Genomic DNA, 12,830 nt, shown 5'->3' with positions numbered 1-12,830 from the left:
TTAGCAGCTGTTCAGGAATAAGCACACTAAGCCCTTAGTACTTTTCTGCCTATTTTTATCAGTCTACCAAGATGAAGAAGGCAGGGAGTAAGGCATGTGATCGTGGGCGTGGGCGTGGAGTTTCTGCAGGGAGAGGACGTGAGGATTCTGTGCCTGCAGGGAGAGGACGTGGGGATTCTGTGCCTGCAGCGGGCACCAGTGACTCAGCATCCCCCAGTTTTACCAGGGAACAGTCCTTTAGGCGCAGCTTTGTAGGAGCTAGCCGTACCCCACTGCTGCGGGAGGACCAAATTGAAGCCGTTGTCGGATGGATGGCAGCTAATGCATCGACTTCAATTAGTTCCAGATCCTCTCAGGTCCTGAGCACTGAAGAGCACCCATCTGTCTCTTCACCACCTGCCAAATTGCCCAGGCAGTCAAAGAGCCCTGGACAGGAGCCATCTCTACTTCTGTTCTCTGAATCTCTTGGCTTGGAAAGAGGGGGCCAGCCAAGCAGAATTCGAGAATTTGAAGAAGAGGTAGTATGCAGTGATGCACAACCGTTTTGTCTCTCTGAATGTGAAGAGGCGGGTGGGCCAGTGCCTATGGTCAGCAGCACACCTCAGTACGCATCTGATGATGAGACTCTTTCTGGTGCGTACTGTGCTGTCGAGACTACCCAGGAGAAGCAGTTGTTTGAAGAGGGTGGTGTAGATGATGAGGTCCTTGACCCATCATGGCGTGAGGGACAGGAAGGTGGTGGGAGCAGCTCTGAGGAAGAGATTCCCCGAACAGCCCAAAAAGGAGGGAGAGGGAGGGGGCAGACTTGGTTGCCTGTAGCCTCCACTTCGGCACCTATTAGGAGCATGGCTCTTCCAAAATCCAAAGCGGGCGCTCCCAAGACTTGCAGTGCCTGGTCCTTTTTTGACACAGTTGCAGATGACATTTGCTTTGTCAAATGCAAGCTGTGTAATCAGAAGGTGAAAAGAGGGAAAAGTGTCAGCAACCTCAATACCACAAATATGTGGAAACATGTGCGGACCAAGCATGTGGTGGAGTTACAAAAACACACTGAAGACCTAGGCCAACCTACAGCGCCACCTACCACCTCTTCAGCTCGTGTTGTAGCCTCTTCCTCCAGCTCACACACAGCTGGTTCGGCTTCCTCACAGGATCGCCATGGAAGAATCTCTGGCACTGTTGTACAGAGACACAGTGTAATTCCACCCACAGCACCACTTTCCCAGTCATCCTCACACTCCCAGGCCAGTCTACAGCCATCGTTAGCACAGGCATGGGAGAAAAGGCGCCCATACTCGGCAAACCACCCCCGAGCACAGGCTCTGAATGCTGGCATTGCTAAACTACTGGCCCTTGAAATGCTATCATTCAGGCTGGTGGAGACTGACACATTCCGTAACTTTATGGCATTGGCAGTCCCACAATACAACGTGCCCAGCCGATTTTATTTCAGCAGGCAAGCCGTCCCTGCCCTGCAACATCATGTGGAGGGAAAAATTAAACATGCGCTACAAAACGCCGTCAGTAGCAAGGTCCACCTGACCACCGATGCGTGGACCAGTAAGCATGGACAGGGACGATACCTTTCCCTCACTGCCCATTGGGTAAATGTTGTGGAGCCGGGTACAGATCTTGAGAGTGGCACTGTACGTGTTCTGCCAACTCCAAGGATTGCAGGAATCCAGTCTGTACACATTGACTCCTCCTCATACTCCAGTTCCTCTGAATCAGCGCTGCAGGAGCCGTCACGGTCTACCTCCACATCGACCCGTGAACGGTTACCTGTTATGGTGACCAATATGAGCACAGCCGTGGCCAAACGTCAACAGGCCGTATTAAAATTAGTTTCTTTGGGAAATCGAAGCCACACAGCGCAGGAGCTCTGGAATGCCATCAAGCAGCAGAGCGACGTGTGGTTTGTGCCAGCGAATCTCCAGCCAGGCATGGTAGTGTGTGACAATGGCCGAAATCTGGTGGCAGCTCTGGGCCTAGGCAACCTCACTCACATCCCATGTCTGGCACATGTGCTCAACTTGGTCGTGCAGAGTTATTTGAGGGACTATCCGGATCTTGATGCACTGCTTCACAAGGTCCGCATAGAGTGCGCTCACTTGCGGCGTTCCAGCAATGCAAGATCACTCATTGCAGCTCTGCAGCGCCGATTACGTCTTCCGGAACATCGCATCATATGTGACCTACCCACCAGGTGGAATTCAACGTTACATATGTTGGAGAGGTTGTGTGAGCAGCAGGCAGCAGTAATGGAGTACCAGCTGCAGCAGGCGCAAACAAGTCGCAGTGACACTTCACCACCACTGAGTGGGCCTCTATGAAGGACATTTGCCACGTTTTGCGTGCCTTCGATTATTCCACGCGGATGGCGAGTGCAGATGATGCACTAGTCAGCATGACTATCCCCCTTATCTGCCTGCTTGAAAAAACACTGCAAGCACTAAGGGACGAGGTTTTGGAAGAGGTGGAGGATGAGGAGTCACAAATGCAATCTGCTTCTCTACAGTCTGCGCAACGTGGTTCCTCACAAAGGCCTAGGCAGGGGACACTTTGTGAGGAGGATGAGGAGGAGTCAATGGATGAGGAAGACATCTGTCCAGAGGAGGGAGGTACACAATGCTCTAGTAGTCAGTATCTAGAGCAGGGGTCTCAAACTCGGCTGGGTATATGGGCCGCACATGGAAAAAATTTGAATTTGGGGGGCCGCATTCTTTGTTCAATGTGACATTTTTAGTGATACCATTTTTTTTGTATACACCTTTTGAACATTTTTTCCGTGTTTATTTTTTTATGGCTTGGGTCGTTATGGATGTGGCGATAATAAACATGCACTTTTTTGTGTTTACTTTAGTTTACATATAAAACAGCATTTTTAGTGCACAATATTTTTTCATGCTTTATTTTTATTTTTTTGATTTTTACAATTTTGTTTCCCCCAATTGGCCACATTCAGTAATATTGTCTTACAATTAGCATCATATAGTAATAATGGCAAACATCTTGTAGTAATGTTCCCCATCCAAGTCCCCATCTTGTACTAATGTGCCCCATCCAGGTCCCCATCCTGTGGCTATGTGCCCCATCCAGGTCCCCATCTTGTGGCTATGTGCCCCATCCAGGTCCCCATCTTGTGGCTATGTGCCCCATCCAGGTCCCCTCTTGTGGCTATGTGCCCCATCCAGGTCCCCATCCTGTGGCTATGTGCCCCATCCAGGTCCCCTCTTGTGGCTATGTGCCCCATCCAGGTCCCCATCCTGTGGCTATGTGCCCCATCCAGGTCCCCTCTTGTGGCTATGTGCCCCCTGTGCTGTTCTTCACACACATAAAAAAAAAAAAAAGATGATTCTCACCTGTCCTCCGTTCCCTCGGCGGCCTTCCTGCAGATGTGGCCCGCAGGCACCACAGAGTCCGACCCCTTGACGATCCCGACCTGGTCCAGGAGGAGCCGCCGACAGCAGCGCTGCATTGCCGCACAGAGACTGTCTCCCAGCACAGCATTTTCAATGTCAGCCGTCGGCCAATCAGAGGCCAGCAGCTGACATCTGCATATGGCAATGACGTCATACTCGCTGTGCCGACACGCAGATATCAGCTGCTGGCCTCTGATTGGCCGGCGGCTGGCATTGGAAATGCAGTGCTGGGAGACAGTCTCTGTGCGGCAATGCAGCGCTGCTGTCGGCGGCTCCTCCTGGACCTGGTCGGGATCATCAAGGGGTCTGTGCCTGCGGGCTGCATAAAGCAGCCTCAGGGGCCGCATGCGGCCCGCGGGCCGCGTGTTTGAGACCCCTGATCTAGAGCGAGGGTGGGGTGATGCAGAGCAGGCAGAGATCACGCCTCAAGCAGGGGACAGCGTTTCTTGGCCAGTTGCCAGTCTGCAGCACATGGTTGATTTCATGCTGCAGTGCCTGAGAAACGACCGCCGCATCGCCCACATTCTCAACACGGCTGATTATTGGGTGTCCACCCTCCTAGATCCTCGCTACCGGGACAACTTACAAAGCCTCATAACACCGTTGAACCGGGAGCGTAAAATGCTGGAGTACCAAGACGCACTGGTGCATTCCATCATGTTCTCCATTCCAACCGAGAGCAGTGCTGCTAGTGCTTTACAAAGCAGCTCAGTGCGTCGAGGCAGTGGAGGAAGCTCTGCACAAAGAGGGAGCAGAAGCAGCGCCTCAGCACAAGGCAAGACCAGTATGGCCGAAATGTGGCAAAGTTTTGTGTCCCCGCCGCCACAAATGTCTACACCATCACAGACGGCTCCAGTCAGCAGGAGGCAACGTTTCCGTCAGATGGTGACAGACTACATGTCTTGCCCTCTTAGTATACTCCCAGACGGCTCTTCTCCCTTCAAGTTTTGGGTCTGTAAGCTGGATACATGGCCAGAGCTTAGTCAGTATGCATTGGAGGTGCTAGCTTGCCCTGCTGCTAGTGTATTATCGGAACGCGTCTTTAGTGCCGCAGGTGGTGTACTAACAGACCGTCGCATGCGACTATCCTCCGATAACGTTGACCGGCTTACTTTTCTCAAAATGAACAAGGCCTGGATCTCTCATGAATTTGCCAGTCCTCTTCCAGAATAAATAATTGGTTGGCAACAGTATCCAGGTCTCCTGTTGTGTTCATGTTTCTACCACCTGAACTGTAATCCCTGAGCTCCAACACCGCCAGTTGGCGCTTGGAAGTGCCGTCTGCACAGTCAACACTTGCTGCCGTGTTATTGGGGTTCAGTAACGTCAGCTGTTCCCCTGCTGTGCGGACGGCAATTTCTCCTGCTCTGTCCACATTCTCACTACTACAGATTTTAAAGTTGCTCCAATTACACCTCTGACTCCTCTGTTTTCAGTATTATCCCTGAGCTCCAGCACCGCCAGTTGGCGCTCGGAAGTGCCGTCTGCACAGTCAACACTTGCTGCCGTGTTATTGGGGTTCAGTAACGTCAGCTGTTCCCCTGCTGTGAGGACGGCAATTTCTCCTGCTCTGTCCACATTCTCACTACTACTGATTTTAAAGTTGCTCCAATTACACCTCTGGCTCCTCTGTTTTCAGTATTATCCCTGAGCTCCAACACCGCCAGTTGGCGCTCGGAAGTGCCATCTGCACAGTCAACACTTGCTGCCGTGTTATTGGGGTTCAGTAACGTCAGCTGTTCCCCTGCTGTGCGGACGGCAATTTCTCCTGCTCTGTCCACATTCTCACTACTACAGATTTTAAAGTTGCTCCAATTACACCTCTGGCTCCTCTGTTTTCAGTATTATCCCTGAGCTCCAACACCGCCAGTTGGCGCTCGGAAGTGCCGTCTGCACAGTCAACACTTGCTGCCGTGTTATTGGGGTTCAGTAACGTCAGCTGTTCCCCTGCTGTGCGGACGGCAATTTCTCCTGCTCTGTCCAAATTCTCACTACTAGTGATTTTAAAGTTGCTCCAATTACACCTCTGGCTCCTCTGTTTTCAGTATTATCCCTGAGCTCCAACACCGCCAGTTGGCGCTCGGAAGTGCCGTCTGCACAGTCAACACTTGCTGCCGTGTTATTGGGGTTCAGTAACGTCAGCTGTTCCCCTGCTGTGCGGACGGCAATTTCTCCTGCTCTGTCCACATTCTCACTACTACAGATTTTAAAGTTGCTCCAATTACACCTCTGGCTCCTCTGTTTTCAGTATTATCCCTGAGCTCCAACACCACCAGTTGGCGCTCGGAAGTGCCGTCTGCACAGTCAACACTTGCTGCCGTGTTATTGGGGTTCAGTAACGTCAGCTGATCCCCAGCTGTGTGTCCGGCAAATTCTCCTGCTTTGTCCACATCCACTGTACTACGGATTTAAAACCTCCTCCAAATACACCTCTGGCTCCTCTGTTTTTAGTATTTACCCTGGGCTCCAATACCGCTAGTTGCTGCTCAGAAGTGCCGTCTGCACAGTCAACACTTGCTCCAGTGTTATTGGGGTTCAGTAACGTCAGCTGATCCCCAGCTGTGTGTCCGGCAAATTTTCCTGCTTTGTCCACATCCACTGTACTACGGATTTAAAACCTCCTCCAAATACACCTCTGGCTCCTCTGTTTTTAGTATTTACCCTGGGCTCCAATACCGCTAGTTGCTGCTCAGAAGTGCCATCTGCACAGTCAACGCTTGCTCCAGTGTTATTGGGGTTCAGTAACGTCAGCTGATCCCCAGCTGTGTGTCCGGCAAATTCTCCTGCTTTGTCCACATCCACTGTACTACGGATTTAAAACTTGCTCCAATTACACCTCTGGCTCCACTCTGTTTTTAGTATTTACCCTGGGTTCCAGCACCGCCAGCTGGTTCTCGGTAGTTCCATTTGCTCTTGTACCTTCTACTACCCATCCGGGTTCCAGTACCGTCAGCTGGTTCTCGGCAGTGACTTTGGCACGGGTACTACCTCCTGCCCAGCCTGGTTCCAGCACGCCAGCTGTTTCCGGGTAGTGTCAACGTCACTTTGCCTCCAATGCGTTGTCCTGTCGTGTTGCGGTCGGGTTAGCCGACTCTATGGTGCCTGCAGTTTAGGTGACTCCTATGTGGGCTGCGGGATCTGGCAATGAAGGCTGTTTCCATAGTGCCAATAGGACAAGCACCCCCTGTAGGACTGTGGGTTTTGGTAACTGCGGCCGGCTCGCGGCCTTGAACTTTTTTTTACATGGGTACCTTCTGCTACCCATCCGGGTTCCAGTACCGTCAGCTGGTTCTCGGCAGTGCCTTTGGATTAGGTGCCTCCTTCTCGGTATCCAAGTTCCACCAACGTCTGCTGGTCCTTGGTAGTGCTTTCTGGCACAGGTACCTCCTGCTTAGTAACCGAGTTCCAGTACCGTCAGCTGGTCTTCGGCAGTTCCATTGGCTCTTGTACCTTCTGCTACCCATCCGGGTTCCAGTACCGTCAGCTGGTCCTCGGTAGTTCCATTTGCTCTTGTACCTTCTACTACCCATCCGGGTTCCAGTACCGTCAGCTGGTTCTCGGCAGTGACTTTGGCACGGGTACTCCCTCCTGCCCAGCCTGGTTCCAGCACGCCAGCTGTTTCCGAGTAGTGTCAACGTCACTTTGCCTCCAATGCGTTGTCCTGTCGTGTTGCGGTCAGGTTAGCCGACTCTATGGTGCCTGCAGTTTAGGTGACTCCTTTGTGGGCTGCGGGATCTGGCAATGAAGGCTGGTTCCATAGTGCCAATAGGACAAGCACCCCCTGTAGGACTGTGGGTTTTGGTAACTGCGGCCGGCTCGCGGCCTTGAACTTTTTTTACATGGGTACCTTCTGCTACCCATCCGGGTTCCAGTACCGTCAGCTGGTTCTCGGCAGTGCCTTTGGATTAGGTGACTCCTTCTCGGTATCCAAGTTCCACCAACGTCTGCTGGTCCTTGGTAGTGCTTTCTGGCACAGGTACCTCCTGCTTAGTAACCGAGTTCCAGTACCGTCAGCTGGTCTTCGGCAGTTCCATTGGCTCTTGTACCTTCTGCTACCCATCCGGGTTCCAGTACCGTCAGCTGGTCCTCGGTAGTTCCTCAGCTTTCTTGTACCTTCTGCTACATTTCCAAGTTCAAGCTTTTTGAAATGGTTCTTGGTAATCACTCTAGATCTCCCTGACGAGGACCCTGAAGACGAGGACCCTGAAGACGAACCCTAAGAAGACGAGGACCCCGAAGACGACGACCCTGAAGATGAGGACCCTGAAGACCACCCCGAAGAAGACGAGGACCCTGAAGACCACCCCGAAGAAGACGAGGACCCCGAAGACGAGGACCCAGAAGACCAACCCGAAGAAGACGAGGACCCCGAAGACGAGGACCCCCGAAGACGACGACCCTGAAGACCACCCCGAAGAAGACCAAGAAGATGACCCTGAAGAAGTTGACCAAGAGGACAAAGAAGAGAAGACAAGCACCAAGATACAGAAGAACAAGAGACAGAAAACCAAGAAGCAGAAATACAAGAAGCTGCAGAACAAAAAGCGGAAGAACATTAAGCATAAGACTAAAAATCAGAGCAAAAGATAATATCTAAATTATAAGCAGAAGATGACTAAGCAGTGTATGGGGGTGAGTCCGTTCCTCCTCGTGGTGCCCCTGGAAAAGACCTGCTGCTGCAGGCCAAACTGAACGCGGACAAATCCTGTTGTAAATCTTTTGTGACGGGCAGAACGAAAGGTGTAATGTCCAACCTTTTATAGATAACAACTACAGGAATGCCTGCCACAAATAAGAATATGATGAAGAAGAAGAAGATGAAGAAGATGAAGAAGTAGAATATGAAGAATGTAAAAAAAAAGAATAATACGAAGAAGGTGAAGAAGAAGAAAATGAAGAAGGTGAAGAAGAAGTGGATGAAAAAGATGCTGAGGATGATGAAGGAGAAAGTGTGGGAGAAGTAAAAAAGAAGGTGAAGAGCATGGAAGTAGTGAAACATAAATATCTGACAAAATATAAAAATACTTAACATAGTCAATATTTCCGTAACTCAGAACGTCTTAAAAAAATATATTAATTCCTGCTATTCCATTTGATTGGGCTAAACCTCTATGCCTTTATTGTCTCCCCCACCTCCCCCAATACATTCTACATTATTCTTCGTTGTTTTCCTCCATGTAGAATTAACCTACAAGGAAAGAAAGGGTTTATTTTCATTCCGATATTTCTGTCCCATTGACTTGCATTGGTTTCCGGTATCGGAATCGGCGATATCCGATACTTTTTCGGTATCGGTCCGATCCAATCCGATCCGATATTTCCCGATATCGGAAGGTATCGCTCAACACTAGCTGTGACTGATCCTCACCCATCCAGTTGTAAGAGTTACATTATTGTATTGTTAAGGAAGGGGTGGCGGTAGGGGGGCTGAGCGTCGGGGTTTCGTTGGGGGTCCCCACAGTCTAATTTATTCACCTCGTATCACATCAGGTACATGTCAGGCAGGTCTTACAGATACTCAAAGATAATACATTTCTCTGGTTTGACAAATAATTTATGTTCTCCATCAGGAGGTCCCTTTTTTGGGTTATTTCTTATCATTCACTGTTTTTGCATGGATCTGGCAAAAGTCCGGATGGTACTGGATTGGTATAATATTCAGGACTTAAAGGCGTTACAAAGTTTTTTGGGTTTTGCCAGCTGCTACTGTAAGTTCATCAAAAACTTTTTGGTAGTGGCCAAACCTCTGATGGACGATTTTGCCAAATAATAAACTCTTCATTTTTTTTTTTCTATTTTTCTTTCCATTCTTGTAGCTAAACACAATCCAGCTAAGTTTTAAAATTGAAATGAAGCCCCTGTACCCTCCTCTCTAGGTGCTTCTGTACCAACTCCTCCCTGGTCCAGGACAGTCTCTGTATCACGGCCTCCATCAATAACCTATTGACACATGATTGTGGCAGCCCTCACGTGCTGGTATATCACGCTGCCAATAGAAATGGGAAGCGGCACAGAAATCACAAAATAAAGGCAGTGTTTGTGGTAATGCAAGAATCCAACAAGCAGAGTAGTCCACACGTCGTACAACAGCCCAACATGGATGATGAAAAGCAGTGACCAGCCCAGGGGATGGGGATGACTCGGTACCCGGGCCTTTGCCTGGCCTTGGGGATGTCGCGGTGGTCGGCTCCCAGGCCCGTACCCTGGGGTCACTCTTTAAAAGGGTGGTTGTTTGTTAATTTTATGAACGTTCGTGACGCCACCTGTGGTTTCTGATGATAATCACCAGCGCTGCAGCAGTCCACTGAGGCCGGTGATAAGGTTGCTCGATGGTATAGCTCCCCACAGGCGGAGCTAGGCCTCAGGGCAGCGTATGCAAGGGGAATGCAGGACAGGCGAGACCCAGCCGGGTCAGAGCAAGAACGGGGACGGACACTGTAGTCACTTCAGTACCTTTTACTGATGGAAAGTCAGGCACATCCCGGAGCACTGTAGGGTGAAGGGTGCATATCAGGATCCTCCCCCATGAGCGGGTGTAGGGCTTCCTGTTTCTTGCCTCTGCGTAGTAAGTTTCTGACCTGCCTGGAGCTAGGCCTAACTTTGTCTCTGTCTTGCGCTGGCTGACCTTGTGGTAGGGCCTTTTCTTGGAGTACACGCTCCTCAGCTTGCGGGGCCTATGTGTCTCCCGGCTCTGTTACGTATCAGCACTCTAGCGATCCTGGGACCTGTAGTTCTCCAGGGATTCCGGTTATGCCTTACTAGGTCGTAGAGATCCCGCTAAGCTTCGGACCTGGTGTCCGGTAAATTCTTCGGGGTGAGCTAATTAAGCTCCTCTGCCCCCTATGTACTCACTCTCCACTCACCTTTGGTCCCGCTCGGGCCCTCACTAGGCAACACACACTGCAGCCGGGACACTGCTCTTCTTCGCCGCTCTCAGAGCGTCGGCACACTCCTAGCTCTCTATCCTGAGCTGAGTTCTAGTCTGGAATCACTCTACAGACTGTACTGAACTCTTTCTGCAGGAACTGCTAGGCTCTGGCTCGACTGCACTGAGTCCTTCTGTGTCTGAGCAGGAAACTGCTGAATCACTTTCTGGGCTGCCTGGCTCCACCTTCCCTTTATATATCCCTAGCGGGCTCCCTCTGGTGGTCTGAGGTGGAAGGTGGAGGTGTGTGAATGCTTATGAGGGCGTCTTGTGGAGGAATCCATCAATGCACACTTCTAGGATCTGTGATACCAAGCTCAGCTGGGCGTCACAGCAGCGAACGTCGCGTCTTCAGGCGTCTGTGTAAGAACATCACATTTTTGTTTTCCTCCCTGAATAAGCACCAAATGGAATAGCTGAATGCCAGGATACAGAGACCGGCGGGGGGCAGGGAGGCGCTGTCCGCTGGATTTTGTGCTGGTTTCACAAGCGGTCACCCTGCAGTTTTCTCTGAATTTGCTGTGGAGACTTTTCACAACACATCTAATAATTGTGAACCTTCCACCTCACATGTTTATTATCTTGTCAGCTGGGCGGAATGAAAGCCGGACAAGAATGATCCTTATTACATATAATGGCTGCACTGAGCGATGGGGAAAAGCCGCAGAGGACTGAGAACAGAAGGGCAGAGGGGTTTCCTCTTCCTCATAGGAGAAAGTCCACAGGGACCAGTACAGAAGCCGGTGAGAAAGGGAGACAAGGGCTGAGCCACTTACACAGACAGAAAGCTGAGGAGAGGAGGACATGTTATTACTCCAGGATCTGCTCCATTCCTTCCCTATGTGGCATTCAAGCCCTGAGCTCAGCTTTTCTGGAGCCCCATAGAGAATGAATGGAGCTGCAGTTGATCCCTGACTTTCCACTCCTTCCCGATCAGACAATGGTTCGCAGCGGTCAGACCCCACAATCAGTAAGTGATTACCGAGCCTGTGGATAAGTGATAACTTGTTTTCTTCAGACATCCCCTTTAAGCAATGGAGCATGCCAGCAGAGAAGGTGGGAGAAGGCGCTGGTTACAGGGGAGACTTTACCTCTGGAGGCCGCATATAGGACATGTGAGGGGCGGACACTTCCGGTATTCATCATTACTGAGCCCCCGCTCTGTACGGCTCTTATCTGAGCTGCAGGAGACGCAGCAGTTACTAATCAGCCGCTCTCCATTCACTTGCAGCCGTCCGAGCTCTGCTGTGCCTGTTAGGGGTGAAGTTCGGGTCCTAGGAGGCATCGTCTATGCAGCCTGCACAGCAGATCACAGCCCGGGCACCACATCTCCGGGTTAATCTCCACCTTTTGAGTTACTTCTTGTGCAGCAGCCCCATGCAAGTTGCTCTGCTCTCCTCGGCCAGCTCCTGCTGAAGACTGAGCTCCTCTGCCCAATCTAGGAGCTCAATAATAACCTGCTATCTTATTACGGTATTATTATTCTTTCCTATTGCTACTAATACTACCCTATACCTAGAGTGTTGATCCAAAAGAAGGCAAAAACCTCAGGACACCTTCAGCCAATTTGTGTCACAGCGGAAAAATTCCTTCTTGACCCCGAGAAAAGGCGATCAGTCCTAGAACCCTGGATCACACTGCTATTCTACCTACTACTATTACTACTGTTATTTTATTACTTTCTTACTATTATCACTAGTATTATTACTCAAATTACACTAATACTGATATACTGCCACTATATTACTACTATCCTGCTATTATTACTTTGGTGGATTTATACTTACCAGCCGGTATTGCCGTATGATGTTATCGGCAGAGAGGTCCCAGCAGGATGGTCCACATGATGTTCCTCTTTCCTCTCAAATACCGGTTGATGTAATGGCGGACTTTGTTCTGGTTCTGCTTCTTCCTTTTTGTTGTAGGATCGATTGTTGTCTTTTCTGGCCTTTGGCCATCCCTTTCCCCCTAGGGATCTTAAGGTGCAGTTCTGTCCTCTTCGGTCTCCTCTTCGGTTTCCTCTTCAGTGGGTCTCCTCTTCGGTGGTTCTCCTCTTCGGTGGGTCTCCTCTTTGGTGGGTCTCCTCTTCGGAGGGTCTCCTCTTCGGAGGGTCTCCTCTTCGGTAGGTCTCCTCTTGGGTCTCCTCTTCGGTGGGTCTCCTCTTCGGTGGGGTCTCCTCTTCGGTGGGTCTCCTCTTCGGTGGAGTCTCCTCTTCGGTGGGATCTCCTCTTCGGTGGGGTCTCCTCTTCGGTGGGGTCTCCTCTTCGGTGGGTCTCCTCTTCGGTGGGTCTCCTCTCGCCCTGTACCTGTATGCCTGCCCTGTGTGCTGCACAAAAGTATATAACAAAGTGTGTGTGTACACAGATATCTATCTCCTGAATGGAATTACTGCTAGATCTCCTGTACATAGAAATATGAGGTTCTTAGCGCACATTTTGAGCAAATTGTGCGAGCCCATCTGCCAACGTCAAGGCGACCTCTTC

This window comes from Phyllobates terribilis, unplaced genomic scaffold (genome assembly GCF_046119375.1).
Source record: "Phyllobates terribilis strain yellow unplaced genomic scaffold, ASM4611937v1 Scaffold_263__1_contigs__length_2631358, whole genome shotgun sequence".
Taxonomy (NCBI): Eukaryota; Metazoa; Chordata; class Amphibia; order Anura; family Dendrobatidae; genus Phyllobates; species Phyllobates terribilis.
Note: the sequence above shows the minus strand (reverse complement) of the source record.